Here is a 15,349-nt window from a genome sequence, read left to right on the forward strand (position 1 = left end):
TACTAACAAAAAACCATAACACTAATGTTATAACACCCAATGAAAAAAGCACCTTTAAGGGCTTTTAAAAAACGAAAATAAGCACTCTTATGCACTTTTTAAAAACGCTACGCACCCTGTATAGTCTGAATACAAAATTTGGTTTAAGCGCTCACTTCATTTTGGAAATTTTCCAAATTTTATTCTATTTTAACTACTGAAAAACTACCATCGTCTGCCTTTGTTTAAATACACCACCAATCAACGACCGACCCCCTTTCTACAGTTTATTTTTCAATGGGTGAAGGGTCTATTATGATCCCTGCATATCGAACACAGAAGGGGTGAGTCAAATTCGGTGTGGAAATAATCGATCCCAATGCCAGGTGTGGTAATACCCTCTTTCAACAATCCCCCGGCACGTGCAAAGGGGGAGGGCATTATTTTGTCGGTACCTTGAAACCTCATGATTCAACAGCTCTCGTGACAACATTTGTGTCATTGACAATGAAATGTGGTTTAACTTTTGATTGTTTAAAAAAAAAGGCATATGTCGAAAATGTAGGGAAAGAAAAGGGTTTTTTTTTGTATTTTAAAACAAAAGATAAAATACTATTTCTTGCTCCAAAGTAAAATTAATTAAGGAATTAAAAAGCATTTAATAAAAACTTTTCCGGCTGTTAATTAATATTTGCAATAAACAATTAAAAACTATCCACTTAAGTTCGATAAATGTGTTAACACTTTGAAAGTCACGCTAATTTTACATGGCTTGCCTGTCTGGCCAAAATGATTTTCTCAGAATGTATTGAATTAATTTCTTCAAACCATTTTAGTAACGATAATAATATTAAAAAAAATTAAAAGCATTAAAAATTTACTCGGAATTATGTGTTTCTAATAATCTTGGCTTCACCGATCACCGGTGACCCCCGTGGAGCTACGAACAAACTCAGTGCCGGTCACCGGTGACATAGCATTCAACGTGTTAATATGTTAAAAAAGAAAAACTGACGATTTTTATTATGCTTATACATTACTTTACAACTCTGCTTAACAAGCGAATAAAAATTTAATATCTAAATGCTGTACTGATAATTAAAGATAAGTTAGTAATTAATAAGAGCCCTTTAGCTTGTCAGTAATATAGGTAAATGTTTATTATCATTATTTAATGTTATAGTTTAGAAGTGGCAGCATTATTTAATGTTATAGTTTAGAAGTGTAGAATATATAACATTAGTATTAATTTAGTTTATAAAATGATTTTTTTTCCAACATACTGAGTTTAAAGAGAGCATGGAAAATTTAAAGTCATTTTTTGTTCAATTAAAAATATTTTAAAATGACAGAATGATGAGAAGGACTAAAAACTGCGTGCAATTGTATTCATATGTTTCAGCTGTGTTCTCCCTAAGTGTTTTCAAGAGTGGCCTACCCTGCATGCACTTCCCTTTTACAGAGGCAAATGCACCCTCTTTTTCCTTTTTTCAAAAATGTAGACAGACCCCTTCTATTTAGCAGAAATACGCTTTTTTTTTTTTTTTTATTCAAAGAAAAGAGATCGCGGTAACAGAAACCAGGAACTTCAGAATACCATATCTACTGCAAATTATTTTTAGGCTAAGTTAATATGTACAATAATATTATTTCTCATATTTATTTGAGTATTTTGAAGGGCAACAATCTAGCTAGATATAATTAATTTATAATCTTTTTTTTTTTTCAGAAACTTTTCCAATTTTATGGGATCTTGCAAAAAATCAAAATAAAATTATTGTTTAAACCAGGAGCTAAAAGTAACAGGCAGAATTCAGTATCATACTAAAAAAAATCTTGCAGGAGGTCAGGGACTGAAATGAGATTCAGTATCTTATAGAAAATAAAATTTAAAATATTCTGGGAGAAAGGAAACTAACTGGGTAACATTCACATTAAGTTCACAAACATAACAAAAAATGTCAGGGTCATTTAGTATGAATATTAATGTTGGCAAATAACTTCCTCTTCACAGCCGAAAATGACTTATGTAACTGCCAAGTTATTTCAACTAAAGGTGTGACACACAATAGTTAGTTATCAAGGAATCTATTCAGGTTTTTGTATTCCAAATTACACTTGCAAAATAAGTCTACAGAATTTTGTGTTAATATTTTGGTAGTTACATTCGAAAGTATGCAGTTCCAAAATAAGTCTCCAGAATCTTAATGTAACTATTTTGGTAGCAATTCAAAGAATACATTACCAAAATAAGTTTACAGAATCTTGTGTTACTAATATGGTGTTACATTCCATTGAAATATACCGTTCCGAGAGAAGTCTGCAAAATTTTGAGTAACTATTCTTGTTGCTTTTACATTCCAAATTATACTATACTAAAATTAAGTCCACTGAAACTTGTGTAACTATTTTGTTTGTTACTTTCCAAATTATACTGTACCAAAATTAAGTTTACAGAATCTTGTGTAACTACTTTGGTAGTAACATTCCATATTATACTTCCAAAATAAGTCTACAGAATTATGTGTTAATATTTTGGTAGTTACATTCGAAAGTATACAGTTCCAAGATAAGTCTCCAGAATATGTAACTATTTTGGTAGCCACATTCCAAAGAATACCTTACCAAAATAAGTTTACAGAACCTTGTGTTACTAATATCGTGTTACATTCCATTAAAATATACCGTTCCGAAAGAAGTCGATAGAATTTTGAGTAACTATTCTGGTTGCTTTACATTCTAAATTATACGGTTCCAAAATAAGTCTACAGAATTTTGAGTAACTATTCTGGTTGCTTTACATTCTAAATTATACGGTTCCAAAATAAGCCTAAAGAATATTGTGTAACTTTTGTGGTCGTTACATTCTAAACTATACTATTCCGAAATAAGATTACAGTAGCTTATATGCAGGCACTTATTTAGAAATCCTGATTCTATATTTTAGAGATGAGTTCGGACTTGCTCTTGAAGATCAAAACCCGCTTTGGCCCGAAACATTTTAATCCAAGACTAATATACATAGAATTACTCAGAGCCCGAGTCTGCCCGAAACCAGAAATATATATCGGATAAAGGTAAATCTTGCAGCACTGCCACGCGGTCTTTGATGCCGAAGTAAGGAAATTTGTCATTAAAACATTTTTATCATTAACTTTTAACTTTTAATTCGTCATTATAACCTTTAATCAGCATTTTTTATACTTAATAACTGTAAAAGTTTCAAAGTAGTAATAAAGTTTATGAAAATTTTATCATCAGACTCTGTTTGCCAAGGTGCAAACCAAAATAGAGTTGAAAGACTGGGTCCAACTCTATGGTGCACACAGACTCTGTACACCAAATGTAACCATTTGCACTCAAAAGGTATCAGCAACTTTGAGTTCTCAAATTTTCACATTTCAATGTTTTAATAACTATTAAATTTAACGGATGTTTACAATTTATTTAATGACAATTTGGCACAAAATTGTAGTAGCAAAAGAAGAAATTAATGTTTCAAACAAAACAGTACAATATACACGAACGCGAGAACCCTGCAATAACTTTAATATTTTAATAAATTATTAAAGTTATTGCAAGGACGGAAAATTTGTCACCATTACAAAACTTTTTTTACTATAACTAAAGGAGAGAAGAAAAAAAACGCCTCTTCAAAGTAAGTTTGTCTTTTTTGAATTCCTGAGAAGAAAAAAAAAATTCCTTTTCAAGCTTTTCCTTTTTTGCTTTTTCCTACAATGCAAACGTGATTTAAAATTCATTTACATAATTTAAAATTTATTTACATAATTCATGTACATTTTTTGGATTTCTGTTTTTAGCTTCTTCTTCTTTTTTTTTTTTTTTTTTTTTTTTTTTTTTTANTGGGGGGGGGGGGAATAGAGAGATTGGTAAAAAGTAAAAAAATTTTTAAAATTCCGTGATTCGTATTCGTTTGAAGAATTTCGTCAAAATTAGGTGGCGACGATAGGGCTGGATTTAGTTAGAAAAGTTCATCAATGCGCACTGGAAGTTTTTAAATTGAGATTTTGCGTTCGTGGAAAGTTTTTCATTTTATCTAAATCTGTTCACTACACTTAATTAGAATTTTGTACCAGTATTTTTTAAAAAAGCCTACTAGTATTGTTAAGCCAATGCTAACAGTTGTCAGCAGTCTTTTAATGATAAAAACCGTCAAGACAGATACGGGGTTGAACGCAAAACTTAATACTATAGAATTTTAAATTTCGTATTAAAAGGTGGTATTAAAAGAGTATGTAAAACAGTATAATACGTAATATTTTTTCAATCCTTCGAACAATAAAAATTTTCAAATTACTACCAGGTTTTTTTTCCCCATTTTGAAAAATTCTGTGAAATGTGATTTCAATAATGTCCTTGAAATTGACCCGTGAATTTATTAATATTACAATTAATTCAAGTGTGCTACGACAGCAAATTTTTAATTATAAACCTATTAATTTTTTTTAACCGAGTAAGGAACAATATCGCCTACATTTGATCAGGAATTAGGATCTTGGTAAATCAGGAATGCTACTTTTCTCGGAAACGAATACAAAGTAGTTTATTTACTCTCAGTTTTCTATTCTTTTTTTTTCTTTTCAGAACATTCCTATTCTAGTTACAAACCTGCCAACTTGCACAGCTGTTGAAAAAGATTTCACGAAGTGATAGTAAAACAATTAAGTTCGGAAGAACTCGTATTCATAAAAACCAAAACTATTAAAAGTAAAACTATAATTCATACCTGCCAACTCTTCCAGATTTTCCGGAAGATTTTATTTTTATATTTAAAGTGGTAGTAAATATATACTTTTTTTTTCTTTTATAAACTTAATTTTCAAATGATTTTGATCACCACTATTCTTGCAAAAATTAAGCACATANCTATTGGCTATTTTTTGCTGAGTTAATAGTTAATAATTAGTGGTGTCAACAGCCAATTGTGATTCTTAACTTTCGTGCAATTATTTTACAGTAAAATATACATTCATTTTTTTTATTAGTGGTACACAGCGTTAAGAAAAATTTAGAAAGGGTACACAAAAGCCAAAAGTTTGGGAAACACTGATGTAAATTATTCAAAAGCTCAGATGATAATACTTTATACTCTTTGATAAACTACTATTTTACTTTATACTTTAATACTTCTACTAATACTTTTCGGTGCAACTTATTCTATTTTTTTCTTCAATAAATACTGATAAAAAAACACTTGTGCTTTTATATTTTTGACAATATAAAATCCTTGGTTACAAATTGTTATTTAGGTTAAAATATTATCAGAATAAGTCAACAACAAAAACTCTTTTATTTGAAAATGTTAAGTTTTAGCATGGAGCTACAGAAAACTACATGGCGAAAGACTAAACATAGTAGTGCAATGGGTTAATAAATCGTACAAAAATCTGGAAAGCAAGCCATCGATGGGAATTTCATTACAAGACGACAAAAGAAAAGAATGAATGTCTGATATCTGGGAACAATGTTCTTAGCATAAGCAGTGGGGACAATACCGTAAAAAAGTCGTCTGCAATGGGCATAATGAGAGACTCCCGTGAGAGATCTTTCGAATGATGAGAAGGTCGAGGTTACAAATTCTCGTGAGAACGAATCTATCTTCTCTTTGTTTTTGAAGCTCCGGCTTTCTAATAACTCTTCTATTGGGTAGAATGACACATTAAGAGATGACCAATAATGGGAAGAGTCTTCTAAAGCGGCGCGTTTAAAACCAACAATCAGATAAGGAACACAATGAATTGCGATGGAAAGGCTACTCGAGAACAATGTCTTTTTACTAAATATAATTTTTTTTTGTATTATATTCCAAAAAAGTTGGGAAGAAATAAAAAAATAGTTTCGATTTTGTTTTCTAAATGTAAATCTTCCGTCTTAACTCTTTGGCGCAAATAGGTCATCCATGTCCTTTTAATAAATTTTTTCTTCTTCTGAAGCTTTAATTACTAGTAAAAATATATTTTGGTATATTTTCATTAAAAAAAAAATAGACATATAGCTACTAAAAAAATATTTTAGATTCTCGGAATTATATTTGTTCTAAAATATAAAATAAAATAAAAAAAATTGATAAGACATTTTTTTATTCATATTCTAACATTCATCAATAATTGATGTTGTACCTAAATTAAAGAAATTTCAATAATGAATAAGTGATTTTCTTAAATCTAAATAACCGCATATATGTACAAATTTGAAAAATTATTTGGAAGTGAGCCATGCATGCTAAGAAATTTTTTTCTTTAACGCAAAAAGGAATGCTAGTATCCATTGCTGTGTTACATAACCAGTAATTATTAATATGCTTAACATGATATTTTCACTTTTTTGACAAAATAATGAAAATTTTGTGTCAAAGAACCCTTTGACGCTAAATTTTCATTAACCATATTTTCCATTTTCATATTTTTCAATAAGGTTTCACATGAAACTCTTCTTTTCGTAATTAGGTGTGATACAAAAAGAAATTTTAGGTTTATAAGCTTTTTTTGGTGTAAGAAGAGAAAATCTAGAATTTACTTTTTATTTTACATATGGTTATTTTTTAAGAAAGTTTACTTACAATTTCAAAACCATATCACGATTTGTTTGCGCAACCGTTACTAAGCTTTTTCACGTTGCAAATAAATAAAGGAAAAGATGAGCAAAGATGGAAAGTAAATCATTGAGTTTGTTAGAAAGGAACATTTAAATAGTTGATACAGCTCTAGCTATTTTGGATTAAATATGACTACATGTTATTATGTCAATTGAGAGCAAAATAATATTATAAAACTTTAAATAATAAATTAAAACGCGTCACATACAGCACAGAACTAATTACTAACTCGTTCTTTCGCCCTACTTATTTTGTTTTATTATTTATTTATTAATTTATTTTATTATTACTATTTTCATTTATTTCTTATTCATTTATTATTATTATTATAACATTATTTGGTTGTTTTTTTTATTTATTTATAATTTTTTATAACATTGAGACCGTCCCCAGCAGAGTCAGATAATTTTTCATTGTTACGGCATCGTTAGCTAAGCGCTTACGGCCTTTCTTTAAGGCACTAACCCTTTTTTAAAAATAGATTTTTTTTAAAAATTACGATGTATCCAAAAAAAATAATATTGCAATTTTAAGGCAAATGTATATAATTTTTTATGCAGATATTTAAATATATACTTTTTCATTGCTAAAATAAATTAAGTTGGACATTAGATTCCTAGACTCATAGCCATCTTTGTTAGATTCATAGCCATCATCTTGTAAGATTCATAGCCATCTTTCAATTCGTTTGCTCAAAAATTAGGTTTATACTTTTCGTGCTTTTATTCTCAATTTTTAAAAAACCAAAAACAGACACCGATTTACTAAGATAAAAAATATTAAAAACAATTAAGAAACCTAAATTCCTAAAAAATTTTATGAGCTCATTGAATGCTGATTTAGAACACTTTTCTTTTTTTAAAAAAAAAAATCGCCAATTTGGTATGATTTTTCTACCTATATAATGAAAATAAGCAAAATCAATGAATAATTCGCAATATTTGCAAATTTTAGTGATGCCAGATAACACAGCGTAGGAGTAACTTTTTGAATTTTTATTTTTACAACCTGTAGCTTTTCTTTCATATTGACATTTTACACCATTTTCCTAATTGGAATAAAGTGCGCTGGCAAAAGATTGGCAGAACTTTATCTATCAATCATGAATTAATGTTATTACAAAAACAAAACAATTATAAAAATAGCAAATTATTAGCTGAAAAGCTTTATTGCATGTGATGACAGACCCTTCGGTGATATTGAGCTTTCAAAGAATTACGATTTCGAATATCCCATAAAAACGAACAATTCCCATCCACCAAACGGTTACACAAAAATCTGTTCATAAAGGCCTTTTCGTGTTCGTCCACGATTAAAAAAAAAAGGTAAACAAAACAAAATGGCGTGTTCCGAGAACCGAAGATGGCCACTACGAACAAATAAACAAAACAAAACAAAAAAACCCATAAAGAAAATCCTACCACCGAATCACGCATTTGGCAAGAGCAAACGTAAAGGATTAGAAATGGGATAAGGAAGAAGAGAGGCTAACAAAAATAAAATATTATCGAACAAATGGAAGAAAAAGGCAGCGGTATCCGTCAGTTGATTTCTAGGCTGGGTCACGTGAATCGAACGTCAGTGGCTCTATCCCTTGACCTCTGGTCACGCGAATCTTTGGGATCCTCATGGAAAAAAGAAGTTGAAAGGAGCAAAGACCGAATAGCTCCCGAAGAATGATAAATTCTATGATCTTATCAGGAAACGATACATTTTCACAACGCAATTGCATCGAAAAACAGATTTAAATGAATAAAGCGTAGAAAACCAGCAATGAAAACAGAAAATAAACTAGGTTTTTCTATCTGCTTCAGGAGCTAATTTTGAGAATTTTAGAGAATCAATTACTTTTATCGTTATTTTTAGTGAAAGATTATGGAAAAACAAAATAAAGTAATAAAATACTATTCTTCAAAATTTCATAAAAGAATTACAAAAAAAAAAATGCTCTAAAAAAATTTCCTGACTTCCCCCAGATTTTTCCAGACTGATTTTATAAAATTTTCCTTAAATTTCTTCAAAAAATTCGGGACTTCCCCAGATTTTTCCAGACTGATTTCATAGAATTTTCCTCAAATGTCTTAATTTCTTAAAATTTCTCTAAAAAAATTCGCGACCTCCCCAGATTTTTCCAGACTGATTTTATAGAATTTTCCTCAAATTTCTTTTAAGAATTTCCTGACTTCCCCAGATTTTTCCAGACGGATTTTATAGAATTTTCCTCAAATTTCTTAAAATTTCTTTAAAAAAATTCGTGACTTCCCAGATTTTTCCAGACTGATTTTATAGAATATTTTTCAAATTTATTAACTGGTAACATATGAATCTTAGAATTAATTTTTCAATAATGCTTTATTCTTATACAAAAAAAATGAATTACAAAACACTTATACCTGATTTGAGTTGAAAATAGCTATTTATATACATATATGCTGAGCTGCCAACTTTCTAGGCTTTTTTTGAGAAAAATTCTTCTAATGGTAGCGAAGTTTATGTTTTAATGTATTATGTTTTGCAAATTTGATCTAAAATTATTTTTCGAACTACTACAAGTAAATGATTCAAAATTTCATAGGTATGAAATGCCACTTTGTTCTAGATCTAGAACTCTCGTAGGGAGGCATATAAAATGTTAGTAAAATGTTTAAAATTTCTGAAAGCTTTAGTTTGTAATAGTCTAACACTGCATAAAATATTTTGTAAAAAGCGTAGTTTTTTTTTTTTTTTTTTTTTTTTTTTTTTTTTTTTTTTTTTTTTTTTTTTTTTTTTTNAGAATTTTTTTTTTTTTTAGAATTTTGAATAGAATTAGTAAAGAATAATCTAAAATCGTATTTTTTACTATACATTATTAGAAATAGTTTTTACTTATATTTATTTGTTAAGTTCTTAAGCTTGTCCCCGGCTTGCAAATTTATGTTTTAGAAGGCAAATGGTTAAGCGAAATTTGGTGAATTCGAACCACAGTACCCAATACTGAACCACGAGCTACTATTTATTTATTTATTTACTTATTTAATTATTTATTTAATTTAATTTAATTTAATTTGTTAGTTTGTTTGTTTGTTTGGTTTCCTTTTTGCCACTTTCCTGTTTTTATTAAGACAGATAACCTTGTAACATAAAAAAATGTTATTTTCAACGTTAAATTTATATTTTAAGAACTAAGAACACTTTCTTCCTCTTTTGTTTTTTATATTAACTTTTCTTTTTATCGGCGATTTTAATATGACACAGCATTTTTTAAAGAGCGTTTATAATGAACGTTGTTCTTTCCTCGTCACTTTTTTTTTCTAAAAATATGGCAAGATGAAAAAGTTAGGTTGAGATTTTTCTGCGATAAAAGCTCCTTTCAAAAATTAAGAACGATTTTTGTTTCGGTGTTTATCTAGTTATTTTTCTTTTTTTTAAAAAAAATAATAATAACTTGTTTTTATTATGACGCAGCAATTAAGAGGATTTCAATTAAACCTTCCGTCTCTACACGTTCTCATTAAAGTACAATAATTAGGAAATTGAGGTGTTCAGATCTAAAATTTTCTTTCAAGAATTAAGATCGATTTTTATTTTACCTGTTTCCCTTATTTATTTAGTTTTTTTTTTCTTTTCTTTTTTTTTTTCATGATACCTCGACATATTTAAGGTATCCGACTACCTTCGGGACAAAATTTTTGAAAAATAAATATTTTTCACAACATTATTGCAATTTATATTGTATATTAATTTAAATAAACATATTTAATAGAGAAAATTTTAATATACAGGAAATTTTTTGTTTAAAGAGTATTTTTTAGATAATTTTAATGAAAATAACTCATTAACGGAAAACACTCTACACAAAAAACTATTGTACATGCAGCTATCAAACTTTTTGAGCCGTTTCGTATAACCCTCTGAAGTGTTATGAACCTCAACTTAAATGATAGCATGAAATTAAAAAAATTNTTTTCCAGACTGATTTCATAGAATTTTCCTCAAATGTCTTAATTTCTTAAAATTTCTCTAAAAAAATTCGCGACCTCCCCAGATTTTTCCAGACTGATTTTATAGAATTTTCCTCAAATTTCTTTTAAGAATTTCCTGACTTCCCCAGATTTTTCCAGACGGATTTTATAGAATTTTCCTCAAATTTCTTCATTTCTTAAAAAAAATTCGTGACTTCCCCCAGAATTTTCCAGACTGATTTTATAGAATTTTCCACAAATTTCTTCGAATTTCTTTAAAAAATTTCCTGACTTCCCCAGATTTTTCCAGACTAATTTTATAGAATTTTCCTCAAATTTCTTAAAATTTCTTAATTCCTTAAAATTTCTAAATTTCTTCAAATTTCTTTAAAAAAATTCGTGACTTCCCGCAGATTTTCCCAGACTGATTTTATAAAATTTTACTCAAATTTCTTCATTTCTTCAGATTTCTTTAAAAAAATTCGTGACTTCCCCCAGAATTTTCCAGACTGATTTTATAGAATTTTCCTCAAATTTCATCGAATTTCTTTAAAAAATTTCCTGACTTCCCCAGATTTCTCCAGGCTAATTTTATAGAATTTTCCTCAAATTTCTTACAATTTCTTAAAATTTCTTAATTCCTTAAAACTTCTTCAAATTTCTTTTAAAAAAATTCGTGACTTCCCGCAGATTTTGCCAGACTGATTTTATAAAATTTTCCTCAAATTTCTTCATTTCTTCAAATTTCCTTAAAAAAATTCGTGACTTCCCCCAGAATTTTCCAGACTAATTTTATAGAATTTTCCTTAAATTTCTTACACTTTCTTAAAAATTTTTTAATTCCTTAAAATTTCCAAATTTCTTGAAATTTCTTTTAAAAAATTCGTGACCTTCGCAGATTTTTCCAGACTGATTTTATAGAATTTGCCTCAAATTTCCTAACTGGTAACGTATGAATCTTATTTTTAATTTTCCAATAATGCCTTATTCTTATACAAAATATGAATTAAAACACTTATATTTGATTTGAATTGAAAATAGTTATTTATATACATACATGCAGAGCTGCCAACTTTCTACGCTTTCTTGAAAAAAATTCTTCTAGTGTTAGAGAAGTTTGTTTTAATATATTATTCTCTGTTTTGTAAATTTCATCTAAAATTATTTTTCGAACTACTACATCTAAATGATTCAAACGTTCATAGGTAGGAAATGCCACTTACTTCTAGAACTCTCGTGGGGAGGCATTTAAAATGTTAGTAAAATGATTAAAATTTCTGAAAGCTTTAGTTTATAATAGTTAACACCGTATAAAATATTTTGTAAAAAGCGATAGTTGTTTTTTTTTTTAATTTTTTTTTTTTAGAATTTCGAATAGATTTAGTAAAGAATAATCTAATATCGTATTTTTTACTATACATTATTAGAAGTAGTTTTTACTTATATTTGTTAAGTTCTAAAACTTGCACACGGCTTGCAAATTTATGTTTTAGAAGACAAATAGATAAGCGAAATTTGGTGAATTGAAACAACATTACTTTATACTGAACCAAGAGTTTCGTATTGCTCATTTGTTTTTTTTTTTTTTAGTTATATTCAGGCAAGTCAATTTCATAGATTTTTTAATACTCTTTGTTTTAAAAATTAAGAACGTTATTTATTTTTTTTTTCTTTATTTATTTATTTGGTTCGCTTTTGGTCATTTTTCTGTTTTTATTAAGACAGACAACCTTGTAACACAAAAAAATGTGATTTTCAACGTTAAAGTTATAATTTAAGAATTAAGAACATTTTTTTCCTCGTTTTCTTTTGTATTAACTTTTCTTTTTATCTGCGATTTTAATATGACACAGCATTTTTTAAAGAGCGTTAATGAACGTTGTTCTTTTCTCGTCACTTTTTTTCTAAAAATATGGCAAGATGAAAAAGTTAGGTTGAGATTTTTTTGTGATAAAAACACCGTTTATATAAAAATTAAGAACGATTTTTGTTTCGGTTTTTATCTAGTTATTTTTCTTTTTTCTAAAAAAAAAACTTGTTTTTATTATGACGCAGCAATAAAGAGGATTTCTATTAAGCCTTCTTTTTTCTACACTTTCTCATTAAAATACAATAATTAGAAAATTGAGATGTTCAGATCTAAAATTTTTTTTCAAGAATAAAAATCGATTTTTATTTTACCTGTTTACCTTATTTACCTACCTTATCTAGTTTCTTTTCTTTTTTCTTTTTTTCTTTTTTTTGTGATACTTTGACATATTTAAAAGCGTTTATAGGCTATATTTCCTTTATCGTTTTCTTATTACTTTTTTTTCCAGAAAATATAATTTTTAATATTTAATTTTATTACGTTTTGTTTTAAAAATTAAAAACTCCGTAGTAGTTAAGTGTATGTAGAGTCGCTTTGAAATGTTGATAAAATAGCTTAAATTTAAAAATTGTGTGTGTGTTTTTTTATTTATTTAATTTTTTTTAAAGCTTATAAGTTTTTTTTCTTTTTTATAAATTTTAATAAACTTCTTGTTTTAAGAAAATAATAAGTATCACCTACATAGGTGAAATTAATATCTACGAGAAATTCATTTCCATCATATTCAATTAAGGGATGAAAAACGATCGAACGGGAGAAATAAGAAGTTCTGCGGGAGAAAGCCTACCTTGGTGCCGAATTCGCGATTCATTCCAGGGAAAAACATCTCGGAGAATTCGCGTTGCATGAGCTAAACACTGAACTGACGAAGTAAAATAAATGTAATCGATTGAGAAATTAAATATGCCTCAACATACGCCAGATATCTATATTTCAACAGTCCAAGAAATAAACAAAAGTAAAAGAATTTATTTTATCCATTACAAGCGATGATTATTTTTACAAAATAATAATCATTGCGCTGATTCTCTAATAATCATTACAATAAAATGAATTCAATTTTCGTAACTTGCTTAGTCAGGGGCATTACCAAGATGCGTAGCCAGATTTTTTAACAAAATAAGCACCTTTTAATTACTTTTTAAGCACTCAAAAAATGTTTTTAATCACTTTCCAAAAAAAAATTATAATTAGGATCTGTGCAGTAATAAAAAATATTTTTTAAAGCTCTTAATTTATAAACGAAAAATCAATAAAATTCAAAAAAATTCGAAAATTTTTTACCTAAGCATAATAAACTAGCTAGTTTCTGATAAATATTGCAGAGGTGAAAATCGTGCATTTTTTGTTATTTAGAATTACAATCGACGCGGAAAAGAAAAAAATCTCGTTTTAAAGGATAGAAAATTAATCATTTTTTACAAACCCCGAATAAAAAAAACCATTAAGGGCTTTTAAAAAACTTAAATAAAAAATAATCACCTTTAAGCACTTTTTCAAAACGCTAGCACCCTGATTACAAGTACTTTTGTTTTCTTATTATTTATATATACAGGGATGAGAGTAGACAGAAAGTAAAAAAGAGGAAATCCAAGAATATATATATATAAACANACCTTTAAGCACTTTTTCAAAACGCTAGCATCCTACTTTTGTTTTCTTATTATTTATATATAATTATTATTATTAAATTAATAATAATAATAAATTAATAGTAAATAGCAATAATAATTAATTTAGCAAATAAATAATCACAGCATACTAATAAATACTAAATAGCTGAAATACTTTTTTTTTCTTCGAAAAGGGGGATAAGCAAACAAAAAAATTAGGATCAAATATTACCTTAAAGATTTACTGTTCTCAATATATTTGGCGCTTATAACTAAATAAATTAATGGACTATTTGGTTTTTTCCACACCTGGATATTGGAGGATACATTATGCTATAATTTTTAGAAGGAAAATGCACATTTCGAAAGTACGATATATTCGAAATTCACACAAATAAACACACTGAATTTTTTTTTTCTTTTTTTTGCAAATTTTGAAGCTAAGCAAATTTTTTTAGCCATAAATTGAGTGTAATTTTTTGAAATATGTAAAACTATATCGATACGAATCAAAGGAGTTGATTAGCAAATTACCTTAATCAAAATCGTATGGCGCAATTCACGAGTCTCAAAAATACGAATTACGATGTGTGATTCCTAAATATTGTCAAATTAAATTGCAATGCAGTGATTCGCAAATATAGTAAATCCATATTCAGGGGGCTGTCTAGGTTTTCCTGAGAGGTGAAAATTTAGTGAAAATTTAGACATAATTTGTGAAAAATTAAAAAATTATAATAAAAAATCAACACAAAAACATGGTAAAAATATGGATTTATCGTTTCTTAAGGGATACAAAAGTAAAATTTTAATAAAAAGTATTTTTTGTGACTTACCGTTTTTCCTGAAGTTGAATTTGTGAAACTACCGTTTTTCCCAAAGTTGAATTTGTGAAGGTACCGCTAAACGGTAGTAAATTCGGCCTGGACAGACTCCTGATATTAATGAATTACATCAAAACGAAAGCGCTAAGAGAATCGAGTCTTTACAAGCCGCCATGCGCGATAGATAATTAGCAGAGAATATAGGCAAAATAGCCCCATGTATGTAGAATTATGCAAAACTAAAAAATTAAATTCGCTAAACGCTTTTTTTTAATATAATTGCATTGGAAACATATTAATATTATTGTACAATGAAAAAAATAAGCATTGCTTTTAACGCTTCCAATGTTAAAATATAACTAGAAATATTGGAACTAAAATACTTTTTTTCAAAGAACAAAACTGTTACGCAAGTAATGAAATCATTTTAATTTAATTTCTTTAATTTCTTTTAAAAAATACTCACCACATATTTTAAATAAATAAATAAAAAATAAATCCAATTA

General features: G+C 27.7%; 1 protein-coding gene across 7 annotated transcripts in view; it reads right to left on the bottom strand.

Annotated features, from left to right (window-relative positions):
* The window catches only part of LOC107450465 (recombining binding protein suppressor of hairless), a 119,978-nt gene that overhangs the window by 59,294 nt on the left and 45,335 nt on the right, over nt 1–15,349 (bottom strand). Inside the window, exon 1 of one of the 7 annotated variants that reach the window (XM_071185109.1) lies at nt 15,310–15,333. The exons of the other annotated variants lie outside the window; for them this stretch is intronic. The gene's annotated coding sequence lies outside the window, so the exon portion shown is untranslated. Of the gene's footprint in view, nt 1–15,309; nt 15,334–15,349 lie in introns of those variants that run through there. 7 annotated transcript variants of the gene reach the window in all.

This window comes from Parasteatoda tepidariorum, chromosome 9 (genome assembly GCF_043381705.1).
Source record: "Parasteatoda tepidariorum isolate YZ-2023 chromosome 9, CAS_Ptep_4.0, whole genome shotgun sequence".
Classification (NCBI taxonomy): domain Eukaryota; kingdom Metazoa; phylum Arthropoda; class Arachnida; order Araneae; family Theridiidae; genus Parasteatoda; species Parasteatoda tepidariorum.